This window comes from Molothrus aeneus, chromosome 4 (assembly GCF_037042795.1).
Source record: "Molothrus aeneus isolate 106 chromosome 4, BPBGC_Maene_1.0, whole genome shotgun sequence".
Classification (NCBI taxonomy): Eukaryota; Metazoa; Chordata; class Aves; order Passeriformes; family Icteridae; genus Molothrus; species Molothrus aeneus.
In genome coordinates this window covers 61,457,571-61,475,810 of record NC_089649.1, presented here as the reverse complement: position 1 = coordinate 61,475,810, position 18,240 = coordinate 61,457,571, and the positions used below count along the sequence as shown (strand labels likewise).

The window sequence follows — 18,240 nt, the reverse complement described above, 5'->3', positions numbered from 1 at the left end:
TATATATTTTAGATTTACAGCTATTTTATCTGTTTATGTACTGATCTGCCTTTTTTTGAACTAATTTCCCAAAAATTATTGAGTTACAAGTGTTTGTATACAGACCATCCCCTAAAGCCAGGAATTTGTCTAAAATGAATGAGAAAAATTAAAGGAAAGACTGTGATGCTATGAGATCTTTGTAACACTGTAAAGCAAAAGCTTATACTATTCCAGTTTTTCACATGATACCAAATTCCAGCTGGCAAAGATCCTTGGCACAGCACTTGGCTTTCATTTGGGTTGAAATTTTCAATGTACTAATTTCAAATCTTCCCTTATTGGGTAACATATTTTAAGATTTCTTGCAGCTCTAAGGATCTGGCTTGTAAAGGGGAGGACTACCACAGAGGTGCAAAGAAGAGTTTTGTAACTAATTTGTCAAAAACTCTGAAAACTAGTGCACATACCATGAAGTACCACTGTTACGACACAATGCAGATTTCTTAAAGTACACAAGGAAATTAAAAGTGAACACTATTACTTATAGCAGTGGTCACATTTATCAATTTTCAAACTAATTGCAAATGCTGATGATAAAATTTGTTATTTTTAAATTAATCACGTTAAAGTTAAGTTTGATAATTGAATAGCATTTGCATAAAAGATTTTCAGTTAAGATATAGGAAAGAGATTTCAGGTTGTTCAGATTTAGGGATTAAATTGTTTCTTTATGAGGCCATTTTATGTATTTGCTTGTACTCATATAAATGTAAAATAAGTGTCATGCATATTTATATACTGCATGAACTGCTGAGGCAAAACAGCAAATTAACAAGCCATATGTGAGAGAAGCTAAAAGGCCTGAATAGTCTAATAAGTCTTACATTGGACTTACATTTTATAAATACTAGGCCCTGTGGAGCACCACTGAAAAAATAGTTCTTTTTGGAGGATGAAACCTTTGCTTTTCCATTGTGTGAAGGAAAATGCAAATACATGAAGTTGTTTTACCAGTGACAGACATATGAGGAATCCTTGTACAGGCTTTAAAACTGAAAAATCTCTGGTATCTAAAATGAGTGAGTTGGTGATCTTACATCACTTTGATAAAGCATCACTGGACACTCTCTGTGGGAGTAGGGAAGAAAAATGGTCTTTTAAGCCTTCACTGTGCCAGCCTATAGCTGTGAGTAAGCTGAGTAAAAGCAAAATAACATTGGTTGCTGGGTAAGTCCAGAGGACAAAAATTGTTACTCATCAACTTGAAGCTCATCTGGAAGCAAAGCATTGCCAGCAAAGCAGAGCAATGGCACAACATTAATTCTTGTCCCATTGCAGTGGGGGGCCTACAGACCTGGACTCCCTGCTGGTGTAGCACAGGCAGACAGCAAGAGGTGTCCAGCCAGGGGATGAGACTTACACAGAACTAATGTTGAAGCCTATGCATGGCTGGAAATTCTCTCTTCATCAGTCAGAAAAGACTAAAGATGAGTGTGTTGAAGAGCATTATTTATTTTGTTCTTGAAAGTTCTCAAAACTCACCAGTGTTTAAGACTGTATAAAGAAAGGAATATTCCTTCAAGGTTCTTAATGCACTCAACATGCTCCTACTGAAGTGTTAGGCCCCTCAGTTTTATACTTTTAAAGATTATGCTTTATGGATGATTATATAAAATTCTGGTGTTCCCATCTTTGCATTTGTATAAATCCTATGGTAATATAAAAATTAATGTTAACCAAAAAGAATTGTCTCTTTTGTAATGTCTGAGTAGCCTAAGACCACTTTTCTGTATGGAACCTGTCCATAAGCTTATTTTGTGTGAGAGAAATGGTCTTGGATGTCAGAGTTTCCAGGGAGTAGGTTGGCTCCTTTGACAGACCTGGGAGCAAAAAGAGCCCACAAACATTTGTAAACTGGCTGAGAGGTGTCACCAGTCTTAGCCTTCAGCAAAGAAATCTGTGTTGGAGAAAACATTTTATGTTGACTGATTATTTTTTTCCTTTTTTTAAAAAGTATAAAAAGACTGGTTCTTAGTTAGAACCAGTCTCTGGCCATGCCCACTGAAAGACCATTGAATGTGTTTTCTTTAAAGCCTTAGGGCATTTGATATTTAATGAATACAGAATGCCATCATTACTTTATTAGTTAATTATTGGTAGGCTTAAAGGACATTATTTCATATGGATAGTTTTCCCTCCAATTGCTACTTCACCCCCTTCATCTTAATTATTGAAAAAGTTTTTGCATGACTAATACACATAAGCAGTATGTAACATAGAGAATACAGATCTGCCTCATTCTGCATGCAAAAGTAACCCTGCCCTGCAGTTTGCACACAGTATTTGTCTTATAAAATCTAGTAAACACTGTAATTAGCTTACTTTCTAAATGTGTTTTATGGTTTAAATCAACTGTAGAAGCAAGTCAGAATCTTCTGAAACACATGCTTAAGAATCCCTATTAGCCCTTACTTCAGAGAAAAAGAGAAAGAATAGGAAGATTTTTCTTTGCCTTGACAATCCAATTAAAGCAGCAAGGTGTCAGGAATGATACCAATTCCTCTGAAAGCTCTGTTTCAGTCATTGGTAGGCTCTCCATCTGGGAATTGTGGCCTAGTAATCTGCAGCAAGGCAAAAAGAATAGCATGGAAATAAATTTGAATTGTTGACCTAATTTTGTTAGTCCATCATTGCTGACAGAAGTTCAAACGATCCCAAAGGGTTCCCTATTATGGGGATGCCAAAACAGAAAGATGTAACATAAGGGAGGCAGGAAAGTGAATGACTACTTCTATATCTGTCATTGCTTCTAGTATCCAAATAAAAGTTCTGTGTTTTGTCCACCAAAGATGTATTTTGCAATAAAAACAAGAGTTTAAAACAGATCAGGAAAGTTTTCATCAGTATTCCCTGGTAGTAATGAAAGATGTATTGTAGCCAAGAACTTGCTGCTTATCATGTCTGATTTTAGCTATATCAATTGCATAGTTGGAATTAAAAATAAGAAGAGAGTTTTTTTGTGCTCTTTTTGTGAAGTCTTTTTGTGCCCATTAAGTTTGTTCACTATGTAAAGAATAGAGACTTCTTTACATAGTGAACAAACCACCATGGTGTGTTCACTATGGAAAGAAGTGTTTGCACATTTTTCAAAGTGCATTTTGCTTTTATGTAGAGTGGTCTATAAAGGTCATGCCACAGTATTTTCCTGCTGATAACTCTTTGTGTTGAAAGGGGATGACTCTGTGGCATGATCTGTGCTATTTCTTCCTTGGGCCATGATGCATTCACATTGAAGCCACTCTTTAGATTGTCTTTGCTTTCAGGGGATTGTTTTAAATAGCACTTTTTTTTTTCTTCTATATTTTTGTCTCTTTTTTTTTTTTTTCCTCCCAGTCTGCTTTTGGTGCAGCCACAGCAGAAGGCAGCACATTTCTGTGTACTAGGCAGACACTGAATGGGTGAAGGAGAGAGCAAGTGATGTATGTTGGGCATCAGTGTTTGTTGCTGGCAGGTTCTGGCTGTCAAAATGTTAAGTTGTTCATGAAGGGCTGCATCCGTGCCAGTTATTTATATGTAAATAAAGTTTTTGCTCTATTGGAAATCCCAGGGAATCTGGTACCAAATTATCACAGTCAGAAATCCCAGAGCAGGGGCAGGAAGGGGGGAGATGCAGTCTCCTTGCATGTATTTTTTTATGCCTGACAAATAGATCTCTTAAAAAGCTGTAAATCAAATTAATATTATGGATAGAAAGCTTTAGAGTAGAATACAAGGCACCATAGTAAAATGGCATAGGTTTTGGAAAAAAATATGCATTTTAATCCTTGAACATTTGGTTGTATGAAAGAACCCCTTCCTCCCACTCCTCTAGCTGTCAATTATAATAACTTCTGACAAAAAGCCAATGGTAATGTACATATTCTCATTACAAAGCATTTGCCAACTGAAATTTCTAGCAACTGCTGCAGAGAACTCACAGATGTGTTCAGCACTGTTTTCCTAAAGAAATTGCCTTTTATTTGGGTCAGTATTGTTTTATGCTTAGTCATTTTAAAGCAAAAAAGCCTTGTTTTCAAAAAGTCATCAAAATGTGGATCAGCTGTACAAAGACATAGGGAGGGCTTCCAAAACATTCAGGGAAACTGATTTCTGTTACCATATGCCAAGGATGTTTGCTCTTTTTTCTGCTCTGGGGATTATACTTGGACCCTGCCTGTTTCTGTTTGAGGTGTGTTGGACAGAAAAGGAAGGTTTTGTATCACCCTTCTACAGAATAAGGTGTTTTTTTGAGATCCCCACCCCTTATAGTCCACAGACCCTGCATATGTGAACTGTACACAACATTACCCCAGTTGCCAGAGGAATTGTCCTCAGCTGTTCTGCTTTCTGAGAAATCTAAACTAGCTGTCCACCTTATTAGTTAATTTTTTAAACTTCTGTAAGTAATGCACTCTGTTTAAGAGTTAAAATGGACTAAGATGCCCCATGTGAACAGATCTGGCTAAAATCTTTGAGGACCTGAGTGCTTTGTCTATTTTGCTGACTGATCATGAAATCTATCTGTTGTCTATTTTCCGATCGAGGAAAGGATGGAGGCTGGCATCAGTGTTTACTCTCTTACCTTTAAACTTCTCTTGCTTTCAAGATGCAATGCTGCCTGAAATGATGGAGGTAAAAGTGTGAGAAACAGAACTTTGATTAAAGATTCTGTGTATTGCAGTTTGTGATTAAAAACCTGAACAATCTTGAATACCTTCCATCCTTTCCTATTTGGGAAGTGTTGACAAGTGTTGATAGTTATTTCCATACAAACATAGAGGGTTTTCTCCATGGAGAAAACCCTTCATTTTTATAACACTATATTTTGCCTAGAGAACCATTATATGATAAAGAACATAACTGAATCAACTTGTTTATTCAGCATTTGCTGCCATAACTACAGGATATGAACATGTTGGTGATTTCACTGCACTGAGTGAAATTAGTAATGTATCAAACATAGCTCATCTGTCAAATTATTTCTATAATAGTTTTGGTTCTTGGAGGTGCTTTTGGTGTGTGTGGTATATTCTGAATGAATTTGAACAGCTGTAGTTTATGCTCTGTTTGTTTGTAGATTAACAGATAAATTTCCACAGTAATAGCTTCCCTTCTTGATCCTTCCTCTCCACCATTAGAAATAGATTTAGTTTAGCAGTTACTGGAAATGAGAAATTAAGTATCCAATTACTTTAAGTTATTTTTGTATTACCATAGCTTTTAAGAAGCTATAGGAAGATTACTGAAGGATTATTAGGTTGTAGTTTTCCAGTGGTTGCTGGTAATTCGCTGTGAATAGCACTTTAACAACTTGTACTGACTGGCATAATTAAATATTTCAAATTTGCCCCAGTTTTTGCAAGACTTAGTGCCAATTAATCTTCTTTTTTAATCTCACTCATACGCTATGGTACTGAAACATCCACTTTCAGAAGCAGATATTATCAAATTACTATGCTACTTCTTTTTATTTGCTCTTATGACTGTAACTTACACACATTCTAGATATCTGCTTCATTCTTCTCTCAAACCTTTTGTAAACACTACTCTTGTAATATAGTGAGGACAGTTGGCCAAAAATAAAAGATATTTTTTTTCCAAGTTTACTAGAGAATTCAAAAAATTAATCTAAACAATAAGCTTTTTAGGGTCAAATAACTGACTTTTTAGAAGTATTAGTATTACAGAATGAGTAGATATTCTAAAAATATGTACGTTTTTCAATATAGACAAATTACCCAGGTACCTTTGGAATTTGGAGCTGTGGTTTTCTGGTTTTTTTTTCACTTTTGAGTCTTGTGGGTGTTGGTCTGTTTTGTTATCATCTTATTGGCCTTATTGCTGTCTACTGGCCTTTCACAAGTAAATTCTTGCTTTGTCTTAGGTGTTTCTATATTGCATATTAATATAGGGAAACCTTCTCTTTCCCTTTTATTCAAATGTATTCAGATTGCTAGCTGAAGGCCAGAAGAAAGCAGCAAAATTTTTTATATGGAATAACAAGATTGGAATAGTTAAGAATAGGGCAACTCAAAAATGACGATGAAGATGGGGTAAAGTGAGATGTATCTGACGTCATAAAAAATAGAGTGCTTGTCCTGAGGAGCTTTGTTACTATATAAATAAATTGAATTCCTCTTTTCCAGTGTTTTGTGCTACTTAAATATGCCAACTGAGCTGTTTCAGCACTTTGATCTTCTGCCATGATCTGGCCCTAGCTGTACTTTCATCCTTTTCAAAGTATTCTATCACAACAGTGAATTTGGCCCTAAGGAAATGAGTATGCAGATTTCTTTTCTCCATTAAACACTACCTAGATGCCTGTCTTTATTGAACAAATAAAGGATTAGGGTTTTAGACCACTAAAAACAGAATACATGGTGTTGCCTTAAACAAACCCCTAGAGTGAAATGCAGGATTTCCCAGCGAAGAAAGTGGTTTTGAATTTATGTTTTTGGGACTGATACTCTTGGATGCAATCCTGATGTATTTTATGTGAATATATTTTTTTGTGAAGATTTGAACATTGTACATGATAGTAGTTATATCCATCATGTTTCAGCACGGTTCATATGTGGAATTCTGTCTGGCTTTCAGCTCTCTTGCCCAAAGGCAAAGAGTTTGACCTGTTCTGTGTTGTGTCTGCCAACTCTCTGCTTTGGAGACCCCCATATGGCCATGTCTGCTTAAGACATTGCTGAAATCTGTTTGGCTTGTTCAGTTCACTTGTCCTCAATCTCTAACACAAGGGGTATACCAAGAGAAGATTTATCACTTCTTTTAGTTAGAAGATTTAGTACTTTTTTACTTTCTTTTTTTCATTCTGCCATGAAAGGTGTAGTTAAAGGTGTTTAGAGACTCTAGGAAAACTGAGGTAAATGATACTCATTAAGGACCTTGTATTGCTTTCAGTCATTAAGCTTTCAGAGTGATATTTTCCATGAAGATACCCCATAATGATAATTTTATTTCTATAAATTTTTCTGTGCATGGGAAATACCAATTCAAATTAACATGCTGTGAACATCAATAAAAAACTCAAATGCTTCTGTTGTTTCCCCTTGTGATCAAAGTACATTGCAGTACTAAAAAGAAATATGAAGTAAGACAATATCAAGGCCCCGTCCATTGTCTTTTGATTGTTTGTTTTCAGAAAGGAAATTGTGATAATTGCCTTCAAGCACAGTATTAATTTCTAAAATTTAGTCTTGTCCTCCTTTCAATATGACACATGATAGCTTCCTTATGTTGGTATACTCTTGGTATTTATAAAGATTCATGGCAGTGGACAATCTGTATGTGACAATTTATAGGTGGCCACCATGACGATTTTGGTATCCTAAAACACAATAACTTGTGTTGAAATGGAATACAAATTCAGTGTTAGCTAGACAGAGGTAGCATTCTGGCTTGACTTCATCCAGTTGCCAAGGATCCTGGCAGCTTCCATCCTGCTTTCACTGAGGACCATCTAGGAAAGGCCACCATTCCATGTGTGTTCTTAATGGAGAGAAGATGCCACACTTGAAATTTCATAGATACCTTATTCTGCTGCATTTTGTTACCCCGTGTAAATAAATTTCCATTGCATTGCTATCATCAAAGCTTTTAATGAAACCTGATTTGTATTAAATATCTCTTCTTTTGTTTAACAGATGATGTCACTAATATTGCTCTGGAAGCCCTCCTTGGTGATGAAAAGGAGAATGTTCCAATAGGACTAGGAGCTGTGGTGTGAAAAGTCCCAGAACAAACATAACTTGTGACTCAGCTGCTGGTGCTGCTCAGTCTTCACCTCTTTAAATTAAAATCAAACACAACTGCCTCAGAAACCTGTGGACAAGAGAAAGGTACTGTGCATTGGCAACATGTTGGTTGGGTAGGAAGAGAATAAATCTGCCATACATATATGATGCCATCATTTTATTAGAGACAATATCATTTGAAACCTCAAGTTTGACATTCTTTTTGTGCTGAGAGAGACTTGTAAACACAACCATATTTTGCAGGCAATAAAATAAACCAAATCTGTATGAAGCTTTTGTCTTTTTGTGAGATGCTTTCATTCTCTTTATAGAGATGTTTTCTGGATTCACTGAACAGATTCTTGATATAAACATTTTCTCACTTGTGATTTCTTAATTAATTTTTTAAGTGGTTTCCCCACCACTACCACCCATGGCATCTAAGATGTGCAGAACAGAAGGGTGCTTAGTGTCTTGTATTTATCCTATGCTTGCTATCTTGAGCACTGTGTTACCTCACCTGTATTTGTCACCATGAGTAAAGAAGAAAGGCTTTAGTTGCTTTGGTCTCAGTCAAGAGAGCTAAGCTCCTTTGACAGACTTTCCCAACCTTCTGCTGAGTTTTATGTGTTTATAATGTGTGCATGTTTGGGTATTCAGCAGGCAGATATGCATGCCATGCATAAACCCCAGCAAAATATTTTGTTTGCTTCAAGGACCTGGTATCTGAAATTACCTGTTCCTCCCATTACAGAGGTATGGTAAGGATGACAGTTTAACTCCATGCCCAATTTTCGGTATTTTCTTCTTGTGGTAGTCCTGCAGTGATGACAGAGTTTTTAGGCTTAGAAATATTAGGAAATAGTAAACCCCCACTCTGTGTAACTGTTCTTTCTGCAGCAAAATGCTGTTGATCCCTAGAAAAAGGCATTTTTATCTAGAAAGATATTGAGAAATTGAAGGTATTGAAGTTTGCCAGGAAATTGTTGTACAGAAAGAAAACAAAAGCAGCAGTAACCCAGGAAATATCCTTTCCCAATGGCTATTTTGTAGTTTGCATATTGAAACTGTTGCCTCTTTGCTACTCAAACTTTGCTTAATTTGAAATATACCTTGTTATATTTAGTATACTGCACGGTAAACGCTTACTTCTCTGAATAGAAAACTATGACACTAAATAAGGCAAGTGCTGTGGGAACTGACAGCTGTAGAATGCATGATTGTTAATAAAAAAGGCATGAAGAAGGAAAGAAAGTAAAAAAATGTAGGATATAGAATGAGTCTTAGGGTCCATCTGTTTTCTGTGACACTCCAATACAGCTACTATTTCTTTGTAGTGTCTTTGATCTTAACATTTCACAGAATTCCATTGTAGTATATCATTATAAAGAAACAGAGTGAAAAAAAGTGTCTAAAATAACATTTGCTAATGGAATTAACTTTCATTATAGAGAATAATTATTTTCATTTGTAATTTCTAATTTGTAACTAAATTTTTTTGGGGGGGCAACAGATAAACTGATGTGACCAGTAAATTCTCTCTTCTGTACCTGTTCATCTTTTTCTTCTGACTGGATTTAACACTTCATGGTAAATGCATGAGAAACTTCAGTCTTAGGTTTATCTAAAAAGATTATGTACATATCTAATTAATCATAACAGAAAGTAAATGATGCTGATTTTAGAAAGAATTAAAATGCTGAACTCTAAACCTAGCTGATGGATATTATCACTTGGCTTTCTGTGGAGGTAATTTTTAAATTTCAAAAGGATGCTCTTTAAAGATTATTATTCCCCTGTTGTCCTTTAGACTGCTCTGTTCCTGTACATACATCTAAACAGTGGACCACAGATTAAAAAATTGATTTAGACTTAATAGTTTGTTTAGCTGACTCTGCATGATAAAGATGAAATGTTCTAAACATGAGTCTTCAACAGCCAGTGTGTTTTGGAAAGTGATTTCATCATGTGCCAATTATCTGTATCTTCCCTAACAGCTGGAACTAGCTTATGAAAATTTGCACAGTGGGTTTTCATCTTCTGGATTGCTATGCACATTTTCCCAATGCTATGGTAAACAATCTTGCTTATGTGGTCCCTGTTTTTCTTTTTGATTGTATTTCTTGCATGTCAATGTCTTGTTATTTGTCTAGACTATTCCTGATCTGTTCCAAGTGTCTCCTCAGGCTGGAAGTGCAAACCCAAGCATTCATGCAGGAGTGGTGCTGCTATATGATGCAGCTGTGAGCTGGCACTTTGCTTTAGAGAATAGCTGGCTGCTTCTGTGAAAATTTAGGATTGCTGCAGCATGCCTGCCCTGCCATAAGACCGGGCACATTTTTTAAAGTGGCTCTTTCTTGCTTTTGCTGACTGATCATGAAATCTATCAAAGATTGCTATTTTCCTTCTTTCTCTGAATACTGAAAATTAAATTGAGATAAACTTTGGTATTGATCTCACATTTCAATTTTTTTCTTAAGATCCTTTGAACAAAAAAACTGTGCTGACTAATCCTCTATACAAATATTACTTATGTTCACTGCCATGTGATTACAGATCCATTATCTTCCAAACACAGAAAACAAGTACTATAATATGCTTCAAGAGGTTTTCTTACTTGCAAGTGTAACAAGGTAGAGTACATTTGGGTGGCTGGTGGCTGTGCAGCTTCTGGCAGAATGCCCACACATGTTTTGCCACTAGATAAGTCTGTGGTTGGTTATGGTTGTGTCGAGATAAGATAAGGGATGTTGCACTTAGTCATCTAAAAGTAATCATCTATGTGCTGAGTGTTTGCAAGAGGTCTTAAAAAGAAAACTCAACAGGCTTTTCTGACACCATGGAAAGGGCTCTCAGATATCTCAGGCTTGCTGTCCAGTATTAAAGCACAGCAGAACTTCAGTCTTTTCTGGAGCTCCTTGTATGTTCATAACGGAGTATGAATGGGAAAAAAAGGTATGAACTGTGAGAGGCCTGTAGCCTGTGTGATGTGCATTCAATAAACAGTTGTGAAAGGCCAAAAGGTATGAACTGTGAGAGGCCTGTAGCCTATGTGATGTGCATTCAATAAACAGTAGTGAGAGGCCATAAACTTGACAGTTCTGAGAATTCCTTAGGATATATCAGTTTTACAGCACCTGCTGCTTTTTCTTGATAAATAGGCTCTCTCTTAGTTAGGGTTGTCTTTCTTTTGGCTTTTTGTTTGTTTTTCTCAGCTCTTTGATTCAATTAATTTGTAATGTCAACAGCTCCAAATGGTGTTTTGAATATTAAGTAGCTTTGATAATGGGATTTTATTACAGCAATATATGTATGCACATGGGCAAAATCCTGTTTTATGCATAGCATTGTGTAAACATTGATTTCTAGGAGAAAAATCTTGAAGGACACTGATTTTAATCTCAACACCTGCAACGTATCTTTTCTGAAGGAAACCCATTCTGTGCACATCTGCACATACTATATTTATACAGTTGTGCTGCATCTTATTACAACACAAGACAATAATGTGAGATTTTGTAGTAGAAGGGAAGCAGAGAGTATTTGGGCATTTCAATTAACTTCCAACAATCAGTGTAAGAATTAAAAATGCATACTCTGAGGCAATGAAAGGAAACATAACTTTCTTACTTACTGGTGAAGGCTTGCATATCTCAAAGCAAACGTCTAGAAATTTTCAATTCTTAATCCCTTACAACATTTGGGAAGTGTTAGTTAAAACCTTTCTGATGTTTCCAGATGTCTCTACTGCAAAAAAATTAATAAATAGTATGTGTTTGGAGTGTAGCCATTTGAATATCTATGTGCTGGGAGGGGAATGAGTATGGTTTCACTTAAGAACTCCCATTTTTCACATTGTTCACTGAAACAGGAAGCACTTCAGCTTTTCCCCTTTCATGTGCACAGGTAACATCCAAGTCTTGATATATACATGAAGCTTTCAGTTTTGCTAGTAAGGATTTTCTATGTAGGAGGTGAAAAATTAGTCTTACTGCCATAGCTGTGATAACCTTAACCTTAAAGGAAAATCTTATTCACACTTTCATCTCAAGTTGAGGGAGATGGTGTAGAAAGGCTAGTTCTTGGCAATACCTATTTCCATATTTTTCCACCGAGTCTTCATTAAGACTAAGTTTGTCTGTAAAGTCATTGCCAGCACCCTAAATTTGAGGCTTCCCTCTGCCACCTCTTCTAGGGGATGAGGGGGGAAGAGGAACAGAACGGAACACCAAGAACATCAATTAATAGCAGAAACTATATGAAGATAATTTCTATCAACCGGATTCATAGATAGGGTTGCAGCTGTGTCAAATTTGCATGATAATACAACTTGAATAAAAATTTTTGTCTGTGGTCACAGATGATTTACAGCCATTTAGACCTTCCAGAGAATAGCCTTCTTTGCAGGCACCATGGCAAGGAGTTTGTGTTCTGAAGCAATGAAGCATAAACATTTTTCATTTAACCATTGGGACTTTTCTAAGCTTTAGGTGACATATCTTGGCCCCAAATTTCTGCAAAACACTGTAACCATCTTCACAATTTGCTGTCTGAAACAGTGTAGTGAAATGCAGTCTTGATCCTCAGTAAAGGAGAGACATTATATAGGTAAACAGGATGTTTTCTTTGGAGTGAATAACAAATCACTTTTTAGTCCTCCTAAATGTCCAAATAAGCTTGACCATGACAACACTCAGCAGTTTAGGGTACACTGCTAGCAGTGCTGTGCCCCATAAATTGAATACCCCCATAAGTTGCATGCACAGCTTGCATACTAAAGCACTCAGAGTTGTATGTTCAATTAGTCTGGTTCTGTGTAACATTATCCCTAATTTAGGAAGCTTTTAGGAAGCTTTATTTCCATATGTATATATATATGTGTGTGTGTGTTTGTGCATTGATTAATTTCTGAGCTTCACAATATTTTGGGGCAGTCTAATCTGGACAACAGGAAGTGTCACAGCCTGTAGTGGTGTGTCACAGAGTATTTCTGGAATTTTATATTTATATCTACCTGCCTGTTTCCCTCTTTTTAATGATAAACCATGACTGAATGCATCTTTTTAATATTCTGTGGGATGCTATCCTTAAAATTATGATGTTGATACATGTATCTGGATAAATATATTTCCTGCAACTGTTCATGGCTGCCACATTCAACTGCTAGTTTTGTCAGAGAGTACATTTGTATTTCTGGTGGCCAACTTGCCAACAACATTTCCAACAAGTCTGGAATGGTTTGAATCAAATTTGCTGGCAGTTACCAGAAGGGTACTTTATTTGTAGTCTTCTCACGGTGGTGAAGCGTTCTCTATTTGCGGATATTGGAAGATGATTGCACAAAGAGTTCACAGTTTCTATTCTGTGCTTTTCTTGTGCTTTGTCATGTTTGTCCTGTTTAACCAGAGAGAGAGAAGCAAAGGTTTGTCTCCAGGCTCTTGCTGTGTTAGTATCTAGCTGTGCTTTTCACTGCCTGTGCTTTGAAGCCATTGCACAGCTCCCTGTCAGAGAGCTGAGAGGGGAAAGAAGCTCCTGTCTGGCTGAAACACCCAGTCCAAATATTTTATCCCAGGTGATGCAGTTGCATCAGCCCATTCCCAGAGTGACTTAAACTCTGTTCACTGCAATGAGTATTGCAGTCTCTTAAATTCCATTTCTCGTTACATGTATCTAGTCTCTTATTTCATAATCTTGTCCTCAGAATACATTTCTGATAGTCTTTCTGGAAGTGTAATGCCTACTTTACTGAGAGATAAGTGATTTGGTATAGAAAATACAAGGCATCTCTGACAGAACTGTAGATGGAACCAAAATCCATCACGCTTTAGCCTGCATGTTGCCAATAAGAAAATAATAATAATTATCCAGTTAGATTTGAAATTAGATTTGCACTTGGGGTTCAAGAACACTGAAGCTGAGCAGGAGTCCTTGATGCAGTAATCAAACACAAGGTTGAGGTCCTAAATTCTTGAGCACCTTTTTGGGAATTCTATGAGTCTTTAAAGTAAGGCAATAGCACTGCCAGTTCTGTAGTGTATATCCTTGCTTTGATCTCAGGAACTGAGGAATTTGGCTTCAAAAATGGACCATGATGGGAAATTTGGAAAAAATGCAGTATGTTCTTTTGTCAGTCTTCCTGTATTACTGGACTAGGCTGATACCTTCATTTTGGCTAAGAATCTTGATTTTAATGAGAAGTTGTGTGAAAATTGAGCCATCCCTTGGTAGGTGAAGAAGTTTTGTAATTCTTTGTTTGTTCTGACTGATGGGCTTGTGCTGCTCTGCACAGAGCTGTGTGACTCTGCTGTGCTTGGAGCAGTGAGGTGAGAGTGTGATGAGCTGTCTGGCACAGTATAAGGCAGCTTACAGACTTAGTCAAGGTGATCAACAGCACAAAATAAGTATTGATATCAGAGACACTGGAATGAAATCATGTCCCTTCTGCTTTACTGTTCAGCTGGTAACTAGTATCACATCCAGCAGCACCTTTTCTCCTCCTCACACTTGCCTGACCTCTGAAGTCTATCCTGTTGATTTACAAAATAATAAATATTCAAGATGCAATTAAGTGTTAGACAGCTCCAGGTTTTCTCTCATTGAGGTTCCTCCTCTCTTTTGAGTCATCATATTGGGAATCTGAACCTCTCCCCCTAAACCTTTCAGAGTCCTTGTACATTTTTTACGCAGTTGTCATCCCTGAATTTTAAATTTTTCTAGTTTCAGATTTTAGTTAGTCTCTTTACAATAATAATAGTGATAGGTTTAAAAAATATCCAAAGGAAGCTTCCTGCAAAAATCAGGTGAGTAGCTAAACAAAACTGCTCCAGATAATCCAAAAGCCCAAATTTGACAGGCTGATTATATTTGTGGAGTGTCAGTGATAGTCAATAAAGATATCAGAATCTGTCTCTGTATTTGCCATTTATCTAGCCCTAACTGAGAAATGCTGTAACTTGCCCATTCTTCCTCCTTCTGTTTTTGCTCCGAAGTATTCTGCTTTAATGGGAATGCTGCTCCTCAGTGGGAGCAGAGGGATCCCCTGCTCAGACCCAGGGCACAGTGAGAAGGTCCCGGGGCTGATGCGCTGTGCCAGGCGGAGCCATCACGTCAGGTCTGTCTGTGCTGGAAAGGAAAGAACTGGCCCAGAGATCAGGGGAGCAGCTCTGCCTAGAGCTGCCTCTCTCAGCTGCGGTGAACCCAGCACCCTAAAGCACTGGGGTTGTGTAACAGAGCTGAGTTGTGAAGGTTGTGGAGGAAGGGTTCTCTTTTACCATTTTTAGTTGCATTTGAACTTTGCCTTTCTGTGCTATTGTCTCTTTTATTTTATGTGTGCCACAGGACTCCTCTTTGTAGCATTTTGTCTTTTAAGAGGGCTAATAGAGCAATATTAATGATTAATGATTTGGTAAATCCTTGAAACAGTGCTATAAGTGAAATTGGGTAAATATTAATAATTTACTACATTCATTGAAGTCAGTAAATATTTTTCTATTTACTTAAAATAAAAAAGTCCTGGAATCAAGCTCATAGCTTTCTGAGAAGGGATTCAGGTTAAGTTTTCAGTAACTCCAAGTGTATGAATATGTTGTGTAGTGCAGAAGGGAGGTGCAGGATCCCTTTCCTTCCTCATGCTGTGTCCTTTTTGTCTCAGACATTCCTCTTTATTTGTTATAATTCATTTTAAACTAAGAGCTAGTTTTTGGGGTGTTTTTGGTGGGCTGTTATGTTCTTTCACTAGAATGAAGCCGTTAATATACTGATTGCTATCCAGTGGCATGGAGTAATACCAATCAAAAATAAAAATTCAGTGTCACATGGTTTTTACTAGCATGTACACACACATTTACATATTTTTGTGTGTGCAAAGCATCTAAATGAGTTTGATATGCTTATTCTTTTTTTTATTTTATTTTTTTTTAGTTGTTGCTGTTGGTGTCCAGTGACTTGGATACATATTTTAGTTGCATATGTTTTAACAGATGCCCACATCACAGGCAACCAATTCACTGAAGAGAAAATGAACACAATGGCAAAATTCATTTAGGAACTTGACAATTAGTTCTATCAACTGCTGTATAAGGACCTGGAAGGCAGTGATTCATGGTGGGAAGTTAAAACCTGGGTACTGATTCATGAGGGCATTGGGAATTTTCTGAAGGATGTGGAGTGACAGAATCACAGATCACCTTTGCTGAGATGCCATTGAAAAACATATGGAAGCAATTACTAACCTGGCCTGAAGAGTTGAGTGCTTTACACAGCCTGTGCTCATCTGTGGGATGTCACCTGCTGTGGAAATCTGAGTGTCATAAAAGCCTGACTCATGCTACACTGTAATCTCCACCAAGAAAAGCTCTGTTCCACGTGGCTCTGCAGAATTGTTTCTTTGAGGTCTTCTGGCAAAAATGCAATGAAAAAATGCCTATAGTTTCTTGGTGATTGCTTTCTGTATAGTGTGGCCCTATAATGCATATTATTAAAACAAGAATGGCTCAGTACTTTAGGTTGTGAATCTGAAAAAATGAATGTGGGCTGTTAGCTAACAACAAAGATGTTTCTGGTTTTATCCATCAAAAAAACAAGTGACATTTATAAAGTGTTCCACTGTAAGGAAACTCTGTATTTCCCTAAGTGGGCTATGATTTACAGTAGCCCTCAAAGGTTCTACTGTTACAGAAATAGATTTGTCCTTGTAGGTAGCTACAAAGGGATATCAGAAAGTTGGCCAGTCTACAATATACTTAGAAAACTGTATTGATAATTTGCATTTAGGTTTGTTGGTGGGATGAGTATTATTTTACAATCCTGTAGAGGTTCTTCTGCTTTTATCCATTCAGTCATGTTTTATTACACAGAACTGAGAATCGAAGCAGTAAATGTAGGTCATCTGAGCCTTGTGAGAAATGTGCCTTGGGCATCAGCAGCTATGAATGTTGTCTTTCCCATACAGTCTCTGGTGGATTATCACTGTTTTTTTAAACTATAATATAACATAGGTGAACTGCAGGTTACTTCTGAACTTAATATTGCACCTGTGTCCACTGCATTTACTATTGTCAGATGCTATGGCAATAAAATTTATGTTAAACTTATTGAGTATACAGAATTAGGGTATGCTGAGAGTGTACTTATATCTCATGTTCACAAGCACAGTGAGGGTTATGGGTAGCTGCAGTAGGCTTTGCAGAATTAAAAGATAAAGGTTGAAATAAAAAAAGTTGAAGTAGAATGACACTCTATTTATGTGGAGGTGCGGTGGGGAGATGAAGAAGCTTTATTATTTCCCTCCAGTTACTGAATAATGGCTTGATGTTTCAGCTGAGATGACTCATTGACAATTCCACCTTCCAAAAATTGTGCTGCAGCTGAGTAATGTTGTTGAAGTCTGAAATAAGGCTGGAATGCAGAATTTTGGTTGATATAATTTAGTAAATTGCTCATGTTCTAATGTTATCCATATTTATTACTTGATGTTATGGGTTTACTTTTCCTGTTGATTACTGTTTGTTACTGAAAGACTCACTCTCTAAAGATACAATTCTCCCCATACTTTTGTGTAGTTCATACAGGATCATGTTTCAAGACTTGAATTTCTTTAAATTGACTTACTTTTCAATAGAAAGTATTGGGTTCCTTTTTTTCCTTACCCTTATGTAATCAAAATTCTTTGATGCTACACTTTCACGTTTCTGCAGTAACTGATTTTTCTTTTTTCAATTATGTTTTATTGATATTTAACATCTAGAATAATCATATAGCAATTCATTATGTTGTTTTTTGTCTTGTTTGATAAAATCAGGGAAGAGATTGAGGTAGTTATAAAAAGCTTCCTTTAAATCTGCTAAGCAAATAGAAGAAAAATTGGAAGTTAGGGCATTGTTCAGTTGATTGACTTTCTAGTATGTTAAGAATTTAATGGATTTCCCAAAACATCTATAAGGGAAATAATGTTAAATATTTTGATCTTTTACAGAACAATCCCCCAAACTATTGTATAGTTGGTTCAGATTCAATCAAGTTTATTTATTTTGTTGTTTTTCTTCAATGACAATTGCCCCTTTACCTTTCAAGTAAAGTCAGAAGCTTGGTATGTTCCAGAGACTGCTGAAAACGTGACTTGTGCTTTAGAATCCATTACTCTTTCCTATCTATCTTCTTGTTGTGAAATATAAAATACATTGAAATGATTCCAAGGTTTGCAAGAAGTGTGTAGAACTCAGAGTGTAGGAATTGGCTATTTTTAGTCATGGAGTGGTTGTGGGACTGTATCCTGGTGACATCATAAATTTGCCTCTCAGCAGACATATGGGGAGTTAATAAATAGGCTGTTGGTTGAAGCATCTGCGTCAGTAAAATTTTGTTAGAGTGGAGTGTTTTTTCTTTCATTTTTTCTTACCATGTTTACAAGTTTGGTTTGGGTTTTTTTGGGGTTTGTTTTTTTTTTTTTCCTGACCCTTATCCAAATATCAAATGT

The 18,240-nt window shown here is 36.6% G+C and overlaps 1 protein-coding gene across 1 annotated transcript in view; it reads left to right on the top strand.

The window, feature by feature from the left end:
- JAKMIP1 (janus kinase and microtubule interacting protein 1) overlaps window positions 1-18,240 on the top strand; it is a 228,400-nt gene that overhangs the window by 44,848 nt on the left and 165,312 nt on the right. Inside the window, exon 3 of the mRNA XM_066548634.1 lies at window positions 7,677-7,871. The gene's annotated coding sequence lies outside the window, so the exon portion shown is untranslated. The remainder of the gene's footprint in view (window positions 1-7,676; window positions 7,872-18,240) is intronic.